The 15,258-nt window shown below is 51.5% G+C and overlaps 1 long non-coding RNA gene across 1 annotated transcript in view; it reads left to right on the forward strand.

Moving 5' to 3' along the window:
- The window catches only part of LOC111732472, a 50,368-nt gene extending 35,366 nt beyond the window's left edge, over nt 1–15,002 (forward strand). The window contains exon 3 of the long non-coding RNA XR_002777566.1: nt 14,095–15,002. This is a non-coding gene — a long non-coding RNA (uncharacterized LOC111732472). The remainder of the gene's footprint in view (nt 1–14,094) is intronic.
- The last annotated feature ends 256 nt before the right edge of the window (nt 15,003–15,258 follow it).

A 15,258-nucleotide genomic window follows, 5' to 3' on the forward strand; every position in this document is an offset into this window, starting at 1 on the left:
TAACATGTCTTACTATTTTGTTTCCTGTTTTTGTACCTCTTATTCCTTCTGCCAGATATGAAGCTGTTTCCTTATCTAGCCAGTGAGCTCCTACTTATTCTGCAAAGCCTTCCTCAGCATAGCCTTTTCTTAGCTCCCTGAGCTGAGTTGGTTCCTCCCTTCTTTGAACTTTGGTGGCACTCTGGGCTTCCCTGCCACAGTGCTTAACACTCTGGATGGTCTTTGTCAGGGGCTGTGTCTGGTTCACTGTTGGGTCCTAGTATCTCCTCAGTGCCTGGCTCCATAATTGTCTATGGAGTGAATGAGTCAATAAATATTTATTGAGCACGTATTAGTCCAAGCACAGTTTTTGGACTTGAGAGGCTGTCATCATGGAGCTTACATTCTAGTAGAGGAGACAGACTTAAACAAGATGCATAAGCAAATACATATTTGTTAGATAGTGATAATGTCGAGGAGAAAAAGATAAAGCGGAGAAAGGGGAAAGGAAACATTGGTGAGGGGGTGCCTCACGGAGAAAGCAACTTTTAGGTAAAGACCTGAAGGAGGTGAGGGAGCCACATGGATACCTGGGGAGAGCATTCAAGGCTGAAGGAACAGGGTCCCCGGGTGGGAGCATGCCTGATCTATGTGAGGAACGAGGAGGCCAATGTGGCAAGAGAAGGAGAGGGAGGGAGGGAGAGGGGTGGAAATTGATGTCAGAGTACAAATGGGGCCAGAACTTGCAGACCTTTGTGAAGACTTCGGCTTTTGCTCTGAGTTAGACCTGAGTTTACTGCAGGGTTTTGACAGAGTGACATCTGTGACTTGGGTTTTATGGATCCCTCGGCTGTAGTGTTGAGGACACTGAGAGGCAGGGACAAAAGCCGCAAGCCCAGGGAGGAGGCTGTTGCTACACTCTAGAAGAGAGGGTAGTGGCTTGGACCAGGGGGTGGCTGTGGGGGTGGTGAGAAGTGGTTAGATTCTGGATAGATTTTGAAGGTTAAACCAACAAGACATGCTATGCTGATGGTGGATCCACTCTGAGCATGAGGGAAAGAGGAGGTCAGGGTTGATCCCATGGTTTTTGGCAGCAGGGCTGATGGGGGTTCCACCACCTGAAATGGGGAAGCCAGCCAGGTCAGGCTTGGAGTAAAATGAGGCACTCAGTTATGAACATGTGAAGTTTGATGTTCATAGGAGGGCTGGTAACTAAGAGGGGTGTCGAGTAGGTAGTTGGTGACTGCGGGAGACTGACTGATGGCTCCCAAATAGGCCCATGTCCTAATCCCTGAAACCTGTGAGGGTTACGTCACAGGGAAAAAGTCTTTGCAGTTGTGGTTAAATCAAGGATCTTGAAATGGAGTGATTGTTCTGGGTGGTCTGAGTGGGCCCCAAATGCAATCACTGGTATCTTTATAAGGGGGCGGCAGAGGGAGATTTGATTAGAGAGGAGAAGGTGATATAACCCTAGAGGAAGCGATTGGAGTGATGGGGCCATAAGCCAAAGAATGCTGGCGGTCACCAGAGGAACTATGTGAGGAAAAGTCAAGCTGGAAAAGTCAAGGAAGGCATTCTCCCTTACAGCCTCCAGAGGGAACCAGCCCTGCTCACACCTTGATTTTGGCCAAGTAAAACCAATTTTAGAGTTCTGGCCTCCAGAACAGTGAGAGAATAAATTTTTGTTGTTTTAAGTCACCAAGTTTGTGACGATTTGTTACAGTAGCCATAGGAAACTAATACAATTGTAGCAGGCCTGGTAAGAGAGTGAGTGAAGCACCCTCAGTGTCCTGGGGCCATGGGGAGAGGGAGTGTGTGCCTTCCTGTGTGATGTGAGGTCAGAATGCCTACAACGACAGGATAGAACCTACACTGTGATGATAGCAATGATAGTAATAGCAATACCCCATATCCCACCTGTCTGGCACTTGATGGTGACTAAATCTTGAATGTTTACTCCTCATGATTCCCCTGTGATTAAGACTGTGGATCGAGGAGGCTGGTGTGAGCACCTAGAGTGTCAGGTCCAACACTGTTTTCTCCTTTAGTGTTAGCTCAGTGACAAGGGTCATCTCTGCAGGGTGGGCTCGAGGAAAGGGCTGAATCTTCCAGTGCATCACCTGTCAGGCTAGAAGGCTGCTCTTGTTTAGAGCTGGGTTCCGGGGCCAGTCTGCCTGGCTTTGAATCGTGGCTCCCCCACTTACAAGCTGTGTGGCCCCGGCTACGCCTCAGTGTCCCATCTTTATTAGTAGTGCTGGCCTCATGGAGTCATCATGAGGTTTAATTTATTACATGTAAACATGTAAAATGCTTAGTACATATCACCCCTTAACCCTCAGGCCTTGGGGGGCCAGGACTGTGGTGGAAGGAGCTTTGTAGTCCACGGTTCTGGGTTTGAATCCTAGCTCCACCATAGACCAGACGTGCCATCTTAGAGGCTCAGTTTTCTCCTCTTAACACCAGCTTCCTGCTGGAATGTTGGGAGAACTTGGTGGCTGATATGTAAAGGGCCTGTAATGTTGGGCCTCCAAATTGAGGGCTCAGCCAGGGTCAGCTCCCTTCTCTCCTTCCTGCCAAAGCCATGGGAGGGCAATCCATTCCCCAACCGGCCTCTCCTGTGGGCAGATTCTGTCTTAGAGGTTGCAGGACAGTAGTGAGTGCAATGGCGAGGGGTGGGCTGGGGACTCTCCAGTGGCCCTGGGCATGCCAGGGAAGGTGGCCAGGGCAGCTGGAGTGAAGCCTTAATGCGCCATTAACATTGCTGTGGCAACACGTTTGTGGTTTTGTTGGCCTCGGCAGTGGCAGTACGTTCAGGCCCGTTGGAATCTGCAGGGAAGACGTGGTGATATTTACAGTCCAAATCTCTGTCCTCATAAAGGGAGGTATGAGTAGGGGTTGGGAGGGGGAGGGAAGGGCTGGACTTTTTGATAATGTCATAAATGAGTCTGTCTCCCTGGAAACAGCGGTGGTGATGACAGCCACAGGCTGACAGATGTGCACGACATAATATGGGCCTATGGTGGCGGTGGCGAGGACATTGGGAGGGATGGATGGGCTGTAACTCAACAAGCCTGGGGCTCAGGGACAGCTGGCTGTGCTAATGAGGGCATGGCTGGGATGCTGATGGAGGGATGGGGTCTTGGAACTGGGCATCTGGGGGACAGTGGGGTATCTGCTGTCCAGGGCTGAGTGTGCTGGGCCCACACTGCCAGAGCTTCTGGGGCCAGGGCTTTCTTTACAAAGTTGTCTTATTTCAGAGAGTGCGAAGAACTAGCCTTTTGCCCCTCAGCCAGCCTGGGCCCCACCCAGGTCCGCAGGGACACTTACAGGAAGTGGAAGGCAAGGAGAGACAAGGACCTACAACCTAGAAAATGGCAGGTTCAGGAGCTGCACTAGCTTCAGAAATCTCTGAGGGGCCGGAACCCTTCCCCAAACCCTTGCAATAGGTGCCAACCGCCCTGGGGCAGAGCCAAATCCAGGAAGGGGGATCCCAATTAGAGCTACAGATGGGACAGGCTGCTTTGGTGGTGAGCTTGCTGTCATCAGAAGTATGCAAGTAGGGGCTTGATGGCTAGGGCCAAGGAGACTGGCAAGGGAATTCCTAATGGAGAGAGGGGAGGGTTTGGGCCTATTCTTTTAGGCCTGAGGTGCTTCCATCCTAAGCTCTAGGAGATAAGACCGACCATGACATGAACACTTGGCCTGTGGCTCTGCTTCTCTCACAACATATATTGCCCCTGAGCCCCAGGTCCAGGAGATGAGAGACCCGGGTTCTATTGCCAGCTTGGCCCCGTTTGCTGTGTGACTTGAGGTAGAGCCCTTGGCTTCTCTGAGGCAGGAACAAGGAGCACTGAGGCTGTGGGTGGGTTGCTGATTTGGAGGAACCTTAGGGCCTGATGCTGGGCGCCGACTCCAGCCCCTTAACCACTTTCTCTGCAGACAGTTGGACCCAGGTAAAGGCGAGGCCAGAAATCCAGGAGCACCCATTGATGATTCCTGTGACCAGGGTCAGGGCTCAGCCTGGGGTCAGGAAGCTTCTTTTCATCTATTGCTGCTAAGTGGCAGTCAGCCCGTGACCTATTGGCCTTCTACTGTCATTACTGATATTGCTGGCCTAAACCCGGTGGGCAAGTGGACTGTGTGTATAGTGGGCACTCTGTGCTCAGGTACAAGCACCCGGGATTGTATGTGTGAGCATATATGTGTGGATGTGGATGTGTGCATTAGGAGTTGGAGGAAGACTCCTGCAGTATGGCCCACAATCTCTTGTGTCCAGGGGTGTGTGGGTGGAATTGGGTGGGTGCTCTTCCTTGATTCTGAGATAGAATTTAAACTAGAAGCTTCTTGAGAGACAATAGGCCCTGGGTGAGGTGGGCAAGGGGCTGGAGGACTTGGCTGGAGACAGAGTGGGCATTGGGCAGGGGATAGAGACCTGTCAGGTGTGGTCAGTGCCAGATCAGCATTTCATGTGACTGAAGACCCACACTCAACTGCTCACTTGAGGAGCCAAGGAAACTTTCTGGGAACTCCTCCCTGCACACTCTCACCAACCCCTAGACTGGCCTCTGTGGCCTCCAGCTTCCCTCACCCATTCTTTCCAGAGAGAGCATGTGCTAGCCTGCAGTCTGCAGAGGATTGGCATGGCAGGGATCAGAGTGTGAGCCTCCTGCCTTGGGAGCAGCTAAGGAGGGTGGCAGGTGGGGTGTGGCTTGCCACTGAGACTCTTGTAATTGCTGTTCTGGTGGGTGGAGTTCAGGTGGGTTAGGAGCCCTCCCGGAACTCATGACTCAGTGACTCCTTCGGAGTGTGGAGGTGTGAGATTGAGGAGAGGGACTGTTTCTGAGGGCTGGTAGGAGCCTGAGGGGTGCTGTTCAGCTTTAAGGGGGGTCAGGGGGCTGAGACCCCTGAAATGGCAGGACAGGTAAGGGCTTCTGAGCCCAGGGAGGGTCAGCTGCTCCTGGGGCGGCAGGTTCCTAGGGTGAGGGCATTGGAGGAGAGCTCTGCTTTTTAAAATCATCCCTTTCCTGGGCTGCGTGACCCCAAGTAAGAACCTTTATCCCTATGTATCATTGTCTAGTAATAGCTCCTGTCTCACAGTACTACCATGCTGGAAGATGCCAAAAGCTGGACAATCATGCGTTCCTTCCTGTGGATCTGGGGCTGCAGCTGGGCTGGGCCACATGGGTGTTGAGGTGGGCTGGGGCTCAGCTTGGCCTACCTTTGTTACGTTCGCAATTACCAGCTTTCACTTAACTTCACTGTGGCTGGCCTCCTCATCTGTAAAGAACATGGGGACAGACAAGATTAAGTTAGTTAGTTCAGTCAATCCTTGTACATAGTAGGTACTCATTAAATGTTGGCTATCATTGTTATAATATCAGAATTGAAAGTGCTCAGAGCTCCAGGCAACCCCCTTCCGCCACCAGCCTGCCCCTCCCAGAGACAGAACATCTAGGGCCCCACTAGTTCTTAGCAGTCACACAGGCAGCTCCGTAGCTCATATGTGGAGAGTGAGGCCTCAAGGGAGAGCACAATCTAGGGACCTGGACTCTGAGAGCAAATGTCCGTAACCCAGGGGAGGCTGGGTGGGTGGAAGATTGGGGTATGGTAGAAGCGAGTGACTGGAGCCTACTCCCTGGCCTCCAAACCCCAGAGCCAAGGTGGTTTCCTACTGATTATCACCATAAGGAACCATGTTGAGGCACTCTCCCCAGTCTATCCCAGACAGGTTATTACAGTGATTTTGGCTTCTGGGGGGCAGCTAGAGTGTGAGGGGAATTTTGGGGCTTTTTTTACTGTCTACAGGGATTTTTAAACCTACCCATTCTTGCCTCATTTGGAGAAGGAAAAAAATGTGTTAATGGACCTTTTTCTGCAGCTGAGAAGGACAATTTATGATAGAGGTGACAAACTTCATTTTAGTGAGAGGCAAACCTCACTTTATTGTAAACTACAGATGTCCACCCCTCCCAACATACACACACAGTCTGTAGGTTTTGGGCGTTGAAAGTGGAAGCCAAAGTGTCAGGTTGGGGAGGCCCCGGGGGCAGGCCTGCTGCTCAGGGAGGCCTGGGCAGAGTTCCCCACTCAGCCACACTGTTTTGCTTGCTCACACACATCCCCTCCTTTTAGGGGAGTGCAAATGGCCTTCATTTATGGATGAGGACACGGAGGTAGAGAGAAGTTAAAAGGTTTGACCCAAACTGCTCTGGAATTTTAGGGATTGGTGGTTGACATTTGAACCTGGGCTATCTGATACCAAACTCCAAACTCTCACTACTTCATCATGCTGCCTAACCCATGGGGTGTGGGAGTCCAGTCAGAGTGGGACTGTCTACCCAGGTCAATCCAAGGGATAGCAGGTTAGAGAAAGCTGGCAGGATCTCCTAGCCATTAACCAGTGTTGGCCCCAGAGCGCCTTTGGTTACACTGACCCAGGAGGAGGGCTGCAGGGTTTCTCTTTGCGCATGGAGGATGCTGTTTGAGTGGCATTCATTGTAGGCCTGGAGGTGAGGTCCACAGTGGAGGTGGGCGTTCTCCCTCTCCGGTGGCCTCTGAATCAGAGAGTGGCCACTTTGAGGATTCTAACACCAGATCCGGAGCCTGGCTGGAGGAGGATGATCCAGTCCACAGAACAGAGAGAAACTCAAGGCCAGAGAGGGCAGATGGCCTGCCTAATAATACCCCACAGCTTTTCAGGACCAGACCTGGGATGGGAGCAGGCCCTATGCCCACGATACTGAGCTGAGTCCAGAATTATCCTTCCCAAGTTATAGCATCTGTGGGATGGGCCCAATGGCACCTTGCTCACATGCAGGCAGAGGGCTGGCAGTGGCTTCTGGGGTCCCTGCCAGCCCCACTCCAGCCTCCTGGCCCAGCTTCGGGGCCCTGAGGCCAAGCCCCACCTGTCTCTCTTCAAGGATTTCCACGAACAATGGGAGCTCTCCTAGTTTGCAGAGCTCGGAGATCTGGGAGGGCAGGACCAGGGTAGGTACTTCCTTCCTGCTCTCTGAGGACTCTATGGGGATTTTAGGAGTGAGAAATCATGGCTCTCAGAGCCTCGGTTTTCTAGACCAGAGGAATCTATTGCAGACCCCACCCCATCCTTCCTTCCCTAGCCTAGGAGAGTGTGAAGCATAAGGACATGCAGGCTGTGGGCTCAGGGCACAGCTGCTGCAGACAGTGCACTGGAGTCAGACCCCAGCCTGCCTCTCATCACTGGGACCTCGGACAGATCCCCTTTCCCTATGAGAAAAGTGGGTTAAACCTACCTCCTGCTGGGCCACTGGAGGGTGTGAATCCCATGCTATATAATGTCACACATGTAGTCGATGCCCAGAAGTGGTGGCACATACCAGAATTCCCAGAATCATGGGATTTTAGAATCACAGACCTTTGAAGGTCCAGGGTCCTTGAATGTCAAGGAGGTTGGAAGGAACCTTCTGAGCCCCTGGCCCAAGACCCACTCCAGACGGGCTTGCTCCTTTGCCAGGGCTGTGATGCTTTCATCTCACCTTTGTTTGGGCTCATCCTCTCCCTGACCTGTCTTACCCACTCAGATGCCTGTCAGTGAAGAGGTGTTGTATCAGGGGGGTGGATTGGGGTTAAGCTTTCTGGGTGACTTGAGCCCAGAGAATGGTTGAAAGTCATCATTTGAAGGCCTGAAGATGGGGACCAGCTGACTCCTTTGGGACCCACCCCCCTGAATGGCCCAGGCAGGAGTGTAGGGTGACAGGTGTCTGGGCACTCTCTCTGGCCTGGCAGGCAGCCTGTCAGGCTAGCCTGGGAGCTTCAGCCTCCTGTGTCCCTGGCCCTGAATGGCTAAGCCCTACCTTGGCCAGTCCATGGCTCAGGAAGGGCCTGCTGACCTGCTGAGTTAAGGAGGATGAATCGTTCCTAGGAAGAGGCCTCTGGGTCTAGAGTCAGGCTTGGGTCTGAATCCATCCTTCCTAGTGTGTGACCTGGGCAAGCCTCTTAGCCTTTCAGAGCCTCACTTTCCTCATCTATAAATGGCAGCAACGATTTGATCTTCCAGGCAGTGAGGAGGCACTTAGTAGGTTCTTTTCCTGGAGAGAAAGCACTGGTTTTGGAAGAGGCCCCATGGGGTCCCCAACTCTAGCTGAGAGCATCATAGATTATTTGCTTCCTGGGACTCAGGCCCCAAGTCATATGTCCCACCATCTTGGGGACCCCCATCTCAGGCAGCCCTTGTGAAGAACCCAGCTCCCCGGGCCAGCATATTTGACCCTAGATCCCAGACCTACCACCTATCACAGTGTGACTGCAAGCAAGTCACTAAACCTTGCTGAGCCTCAGTTTCCCCATCTGGAAAATGGGGCAGATCAGGGTTTCAGAATTAAACAAGTGCACATAAGGCAGGTCTTCTATGAGGTACCTGGGTGATGATGGCTATTTCAGGCCCTCCCTGGCCCCTTTTCCCAGGGACTGTTTCTGCTCATGGTGTGAAATGGGGGTGGGGCACAAGGCAAATGGATGACAGCTGTCCAGAATTGTCAAGTGTGGGTTGCTGTCCATTAGGGGTGGATGAGGGGCTGAGGAGCTGGCTCTCTTCCCTCATTCTTTCTGTGTCAATCCCCCTGCTTCCATCCTTGGCTCTAGTTGGCTTTGACATTGCCTAGCCCAACTTGGGGTATAGCAGGGTTTGGGGGAAAGTCCTCCCATGAGAATCTTTCCCCTTTGCCCCCTTGCTGATCCTGGCCATTCTATTGGCGAACAGATCTCCTAGAGTACCCACTGTGTGCTACGGGAAGTAAAGAGAGAGGCCCAAGTCATGGGGGAGACAGAGAGGTCACGGAAGGCTGCTTGAAAGAGCAGCCTCAGAAGGACTTGAAGCGGGTTACCTGGGTAGGAGAAGGGGGGCCCTTTGGGTAGGTGGCCCAGCAAGAGCAAAGGCCTGGAGGTGGGAATGGGCCACGTGGGGTTTCCTTCCTGTTCATGAGCTCTTGGCAGAATCCCACTCACCCCAAGGCTGGGCTTCAGTGTGGTCCCTCTGGAAGTCTTTGCTGACTTTGTGGCAGCTGGCGGGGGCTTCCCTCTCTGGACTCCTCCCTGTTGTGGACAGCATCCTCTGTTCCAGCTGGGATGGTACTAGTGGTCATTAGCTCTTTGTTTAACTCTGTGGCCCTGAGCCTGGTCTGGGTCTGGCTGCAGCTGGGACTACATGCCAGGGCTCATAAATTGTCCCATCGTGAGAAGGAAGGCTCAAATGAAAGCAGGGTTTATGGAGGACGGACAGGGCAGGAAGATACCTGCAGTGACGGGGCTGCAGCAGGCAGAGAAATCTGTGGTGGAGGGACCCTGCGCCTACACCCCGTGGCCTTACCCTCCCCCCATGGCTGCAGCACCTCATCTAACCTGAGTGAGGAATGAAAGGTGGGCATCAGTGTCCTTTTAAAGATTGGGCCTTGAATTTCTCCTGCTGTGCTCTGACAAGCCTGGCCCCAGAGGTGTGATAGGTGGGGAGCAAAGGAAAGGAGACACGACAGTCTTGGGAGACAGAATACACTCCCGCTTCCCACCACCTGTTCCTTTCCTCCCTTCTCCAAGCCTGGATGCCCTTCTCCCTGCCAGAGTCCTAGCCCACCCCTCCGTGTCCCTGCGAAGAAATCAGATTTCTGCTTCCACAGACCTGGCTCTCTTCCCTCAGGACTCTCCCCACAATTTGTATTTATTACTTTATTTGCTTAACGTTCAGCTGCCATGTTCACAGCCCTGGCCCCAGTGCCCAGGACAGAGAGGTGCTCAATAACTATTTGTTGAATGAAAGAAAAACTCAGTAGGTGCTGGCTTGGGCAGACCCCTGCCCTCAGGAAGCCCCAGACGAGGGAGCAGAGGAAGAGGTAGAAGAAGCTGAATGCCTCCCTGTCCGTGGAAGGGGATCTGCTTCTGCCCCTTTTAGGAAGGGGAGAGGGCCCAGGTGTTGAAATCCAGCAGGCATGGAGGCAGACACTGGCCTGGAGGCTGGGGTGCTGGTGGATGAGGGTGCACGGGACAAGAAACACTTACAGGTTAGGGCAGAGGAGGGGGGCGTTTAGGGCAGAGGTGGCTACACTGGGGCAGAGGTGGGCACTGGTGTTGCTTTGTCACAAACTCTACAATCCTCTGTTCTTCCCTGGGCCATTTGCCACTCCTCTGGAGAAAACTTTCAACTCTTTATGGATTGTTTACTTCCTACTTCTAGGTAACTGGCTTATATGGCTGCTCCTTGATTTTCCTGTTTCAGGCATTACCTAGTGACTTTTACTATAGAAGCTGAGGATTTAGCATTTTTAGTTGGCTGAACCTTCCAGCTGAGCCAGGTAGCATACTCTGATTACTTTTCTTGACAGCTCTGTTTTCTCTGAAGTTAGTAATTGTCGTTTTCAAGTGTGCGGAAGGGAGTGGGGGGCCTTAGTTTTTTATTTTTAAATGCTTATCACTAATTCAATTCCCAACTCTTCCTCAGCTGAGTAAATCTCCTCTAGACATAGGTAAATACATAAAGTCCTGTATCATTTTCATCTGGAAGAAATCTTTTCCTGAAGCTTCTGACCTGCTCAGTTCCTGTTTATTTAGAGGCTCACCTCCATTACTGGATACTCTCTGTGACCGCTCTCTTCAACTCCTCAGTTGTGGCTTCCCTGTGGCTGATCTGCCTAGTCTGGTTCACTGGGGAGCCCTGATGGCAGAGCCTCCTGGAGCTGACTGGAAGGCTGGTGTTGAGACCTCAGATGCAGCATACAAACTTTCACCCATTCTTTTAGTTTTCAGTATGGTCCCCACCCTCCATCTGGCCTGGCATCTCCCAGGCAGCTTGATTCTCTCCAGAGGAAAACTCCACAAAACTGGAGTCTTCTCAGGGCAGAGCTGGGGATGGAGGCTCCTTGGGATCTACCTGCTTCTTATGCAGCCTTCCAACTAGTCCTTCATTCCTATGTCTAGGGCTGCCTGGTACTACCAGGTACTGAGCCTTTGGCGGGTTATGCCAGGTAGCAGGACCAGACTTGGGACTCTGCTTTTTCAGCTTTGCCAAATCAATTACCACTCACTCGCCTGCTTTCCAACTTTCAAAATTATGTCGCTGTTTCCTTTTCTTCCATTCTTTGTCCTTGAGGATTTATGTACAAAAAAAAAAAAAATCCTTTATTGTTGTAATGGGGTTTTGGAAGAGTGAAAGTAAATGCACGTGTTCAGTCTGCTGCAGTTAATTTGTCCATCGTGCAGTGGATCCATTCTCCTGCTGGTGGACACTTGCAGTGTTTCCCCTTTCACTCTTACAAACGAGGCCACTGCCAGCATTGTCCATCCTTGTGGGTGGTGGTGGGAGCGGGGAGTTCTCTTGGTGTGGAATTGTGGTGGTAGGGCAGGGGTCCCTGACTCTCGGGCCACAGACTGGTACCAGTCCATGGCCTGTTAGGAACTGGGCCGCACAGCTGGAGGTGAGTGGCAGGCAGCGAGCAAAGCTTCATCTGTATTTGCAGCCGCTCCCCAGTGCTAGCATCACTGCCTCAGCTCCACCTCAGATCATGAAGCATTAGATTCTCATAGGAGCACCAGTCCCTGGTCCCAAAACGATTGGGGATCACTGTGGTAAAGTACAAGCATCTTCAGCTTTATAGGCCAAATTGTTTCCTAAAATGCTTGTGGCAAGTTCCACTTCCAACAGCAATGTAGGAGAGGTCCCGTTGCCCCACAGCCCCAACAACCCTTGGCACAGTAACTTTTTCGATGTCTACTAACTTAATGGGCACAGAGTTGTATCTCAAAGTTTTACTTGGCATTTCCAGGAACCCTGCTGCTCTGAGCTGAGTCTTGTCATGTATTTGTGGCTCTTCAGGTTTCCGCATCTGCCAGTTGCCTGTTCTTATTATCTGCCTTTTACAAAAAGTGGATGATTTGTCTTTTTCTTATTGATTTGCAGAATTCTTTATATAGGCTTGAAACAATTTCTTTGTCAGCTGTATATACTGCAGCTATATTTTTCTGGTTTGTCTATGGCTTCTCTTTTTCCTTTGTGATGTCTTTTGTTGCACAGATGACTTAAATTGTAACAAAGTCAAATTTCTCACCTTTATGACTAATGCTTTTTTATAGCTTGTTGGGAATGAGCATTTTTAAGGCTCTTGATGGATCTATCTATCTAATTTATTGTCACTGAGAAAAGTCGTCTTGATTTGCCCTTGGAATGGGCAGAGAGTTGACAGGCATCCCAAGTGCACAAATGGTGGGCTTGCCTGCAAGTGGGAGCAGGGATCAAGGAGTCAGGCAGTTAATGCGGACAGTGCTCAAGGCTTCCAGGTGCTTTAGAGGGAAATGTTCTTGATCTTGGACATCACAGTAAGAGTCCACTTTCTTTCTTCGCCCTTGGGGAATGGAGGCCTCCCGCTTTGGCTCATCATAGGTGACTGATTCCAGTTCAGCTCCCGCAGTGGCCTCTGGATTGTGCGTTAAGAAGGCCCCTGGGAGGTGGTTAATTAGTGTCCAGGGGAAGTGAGAAGGAGCAGCCACCTTTCCCCATGGTAGGGGCCACACATGTTGTTGCTAGCAGTAGAGTGTTTGTGTCTCCAAAAGCTCACTGCCTGAGAAGTAGGAGGGGCTTCAGGGTCACAGAGCAGGAGTTCTGCTGCTGACCAGCTCTGGGATCTCCTGCAGAGTCTGGACCTCTCTGAGCCTCTCTTTCAGGACAGGATGAGAATGTTGCTAACCCTGCCCTCAGGGAGCTGGGTGGGCTGAGTGAGATAATGCAGGTAAAAGCACCCGAAGCTGAAAAGATTTCCTCAAATGGAAAGGGGGAGGTGTGGGGGAGGAAGCGTGAGCACTTAGGAACAGGCAGAGGAGTGGACAGTGCAGGTAGACACTCAGGGTTTGTCAGTGGGAGATGGGAAAAGCCTGGGATGGTGGGGGGCTGGGATCATTGACCTTTACTTTTTGTAAAAGGTAGTTTTTGAGAAACCGTGACTTTGGCTCAGTGAGTGGGCAGAGGGGAGAGGGAAAGAATGAACCGTCCAATCTCAGGCTGGAGAGGGGGCAAGTAGGTGGGGCTGGAGGATGTGCTGGGTGTGGCAGGGTGAGGATTATCCAGTTTCTCCAGCCTCTGCTGACCCTTGGCGCTCTGCCCTACCCCCTCCTCACACCTCACCCAGCCCTCGACCTCCCAGTTTGCTAGGCCTGAGGGGTTAATTTGCTGCCTGAGCGAGGCTGGTGTGGCTGTATGCAAATCCATACACTTTCATAAACTGCTTAATTAGGCGAATGTTAATGAGACGTTAATTACTGTTGTGCCCGCAGATCCCACGGAAACGGAGATTATGTTTCTCTTCAAACATCCCGTCTTAATTATAACTTGTGCTTAATTCTGCAGCTTTTGCCAACCAGGCAGGGACGGGATGGGTGGGGCCGCCTGCCTGGCTGGTGGAGGGTGGGTGGGCACCTCTGTTTCTGAGCATTTCTTCCATGCCTCCTCACCTTTAGTCCTCCACTTATTTTTAGACATCTGTTAAGCACCTACTATGTACCAGGCGGAATCCTGAAGCTGGTACTGGGGTGACAGAACAGTCTGTTTCTGAGGGAGCTTCCAGCGCCATGGGCAGGTAGCATTGTGACTAGGTGTTACAATGGAGGTCTCCCTCTCTAGTCTTTGTTTTCCCAGCCTCCAGTTCAGACCTCCTGGCCGTGAAGCATAGGAAGCGGGGAGGCCCTGTGCAGAGGACCTTGGGCAGGGCTGGCTCTTCTCAGGGCCTCGTTCACTCCATCTGTATCCTGAAGGCCTGGTCAGAATATTGATGTAGGCTTGTGGGGAGTGGGGTCCTGACTCAGAGAGGGAAGTGGTCAAGGTAGGCTTCCTGAAGGAAGCTTACCTAAGGCCTGCTCCTCTGAAGCTATAAGACAGTATCTTGCCCTTGCCCTTGGGTCTTGAGCATAAGATGTGCTTGGTGTGTGCCATGGCCTTACATTGCATCCAGACCTGACCAACACAGGCAGGGTCCTAAAAGACTGGCCTGTACTCACTGTCCTCATTTCACTGCCCTCCACCCACCCCTCAGCCTGATCTGCCTTTACTCAGCAAGGGCCACCCAGTGCCACCTCAACCCTCTCCTTTTCCTCTTCCACCCCCAGGTACCAGGCAACTTCTGGATGTTCTGGCCACAGCCAAGCCTGCCCAGGTGACTTCAGGGCTGGATCAAGTTTTAGGGCTCAAAAGACCGAAGAGGGTGTAAAGTCCCATTTTACAGATGAGGGACGTGAGGCAAAAGAGGGTCAGGGTCTGGCCTGGGCTCACACAGCCAGAATTTAGTAGCATAGGCTAGAACGGGGTCTCAGGTAGCCTGTGGGCCTTTTCCTGGGTGAACAAGGTAAATGGAAGTAGAGGCCTACTCCCTGAATACTACACAGCTAGGCCTTATGCTGTCACTCGCATCTACTTTATAGATGGGAAAACTGAGGCTTAAAGAGGCCATATGTCAGGGATGGAAGCCCTAAGGGCTGGGCATGTAACAGGCCCTCAGTGAACTCCTTTGGGTCATCTCTTCTGATACTACTCCCCTGGGGGCAGTTCTTGGGCATAGAGGCCAGAGGCAGCTAGTGAGGGGACTTGGCTCCATGCCTCTGAGGCCAGGAAACTGCCTGGGCTCCCCCAACCCTTGTTGCCCTTTCTTCTGAGAACCGTTGGAATCTCTCCTTCCAGCACATATTTATGGTGGGAGATTATTTACCTGGAACGTCCTGTACCTGACTTGGGCCAGAAAAAATGGTATTTCTATAGTCTAGACCTTGTGGAAAGAGCACAATCATAACAGATAAAAGCTTTTTGCTCATTATGTCTATTTACACAATTACAACTCAACCTGTTAAACTGGTTATTACATCCTCAAATATGGTAACAGAGAATGTCCATCCCAGCTCCCACACTATCAGCAAGACTGCTAGGGTAGCCTTTGATCATTTGTGGTCCTGTGTTTGGGTTGGGCTGCTGTGGCCTCGTCCCTCACAGGTGGTGGATCCTAGTACTGTCTCACCCCATGCACTGGAGCAAATGTTTGGCTTAATAGAATGATGTGAACTAAAAATAGATACTTGTTAGTAACAATAACAATAAAATAAAGCCTTTTACAATATATTTTGTGGTTTGTATGTTCCTGGGTTGTATTCTTTCTTGTTTTGGACTGAGCTGTGAGTCTTGTTACCCACCCATCCCCACTCCCCTCTTTCCTCCTGTGCTCCATTTTCACCAGCCAAAGGCAGGCACAAGGGGCTGGATATAGATTTATAGATTTGAGACCT

The sequence above is a fragment of the Pteropus vampyrus genome, unplaced genomic scaffold, assembly GCF_000151845.1.
Source record: "Pteropus vampyrus isolate Shadow unplaced genomic scaffold, Pvam_2.0 Scaffold462, whole genome shotgun sequence".
Lineage (NCBI taxonomy): Eukaryota > Metazoa > Chordata > Mammalia > Chiroptera > Pteropodidae > Pteropus > Pteropus vampyrus.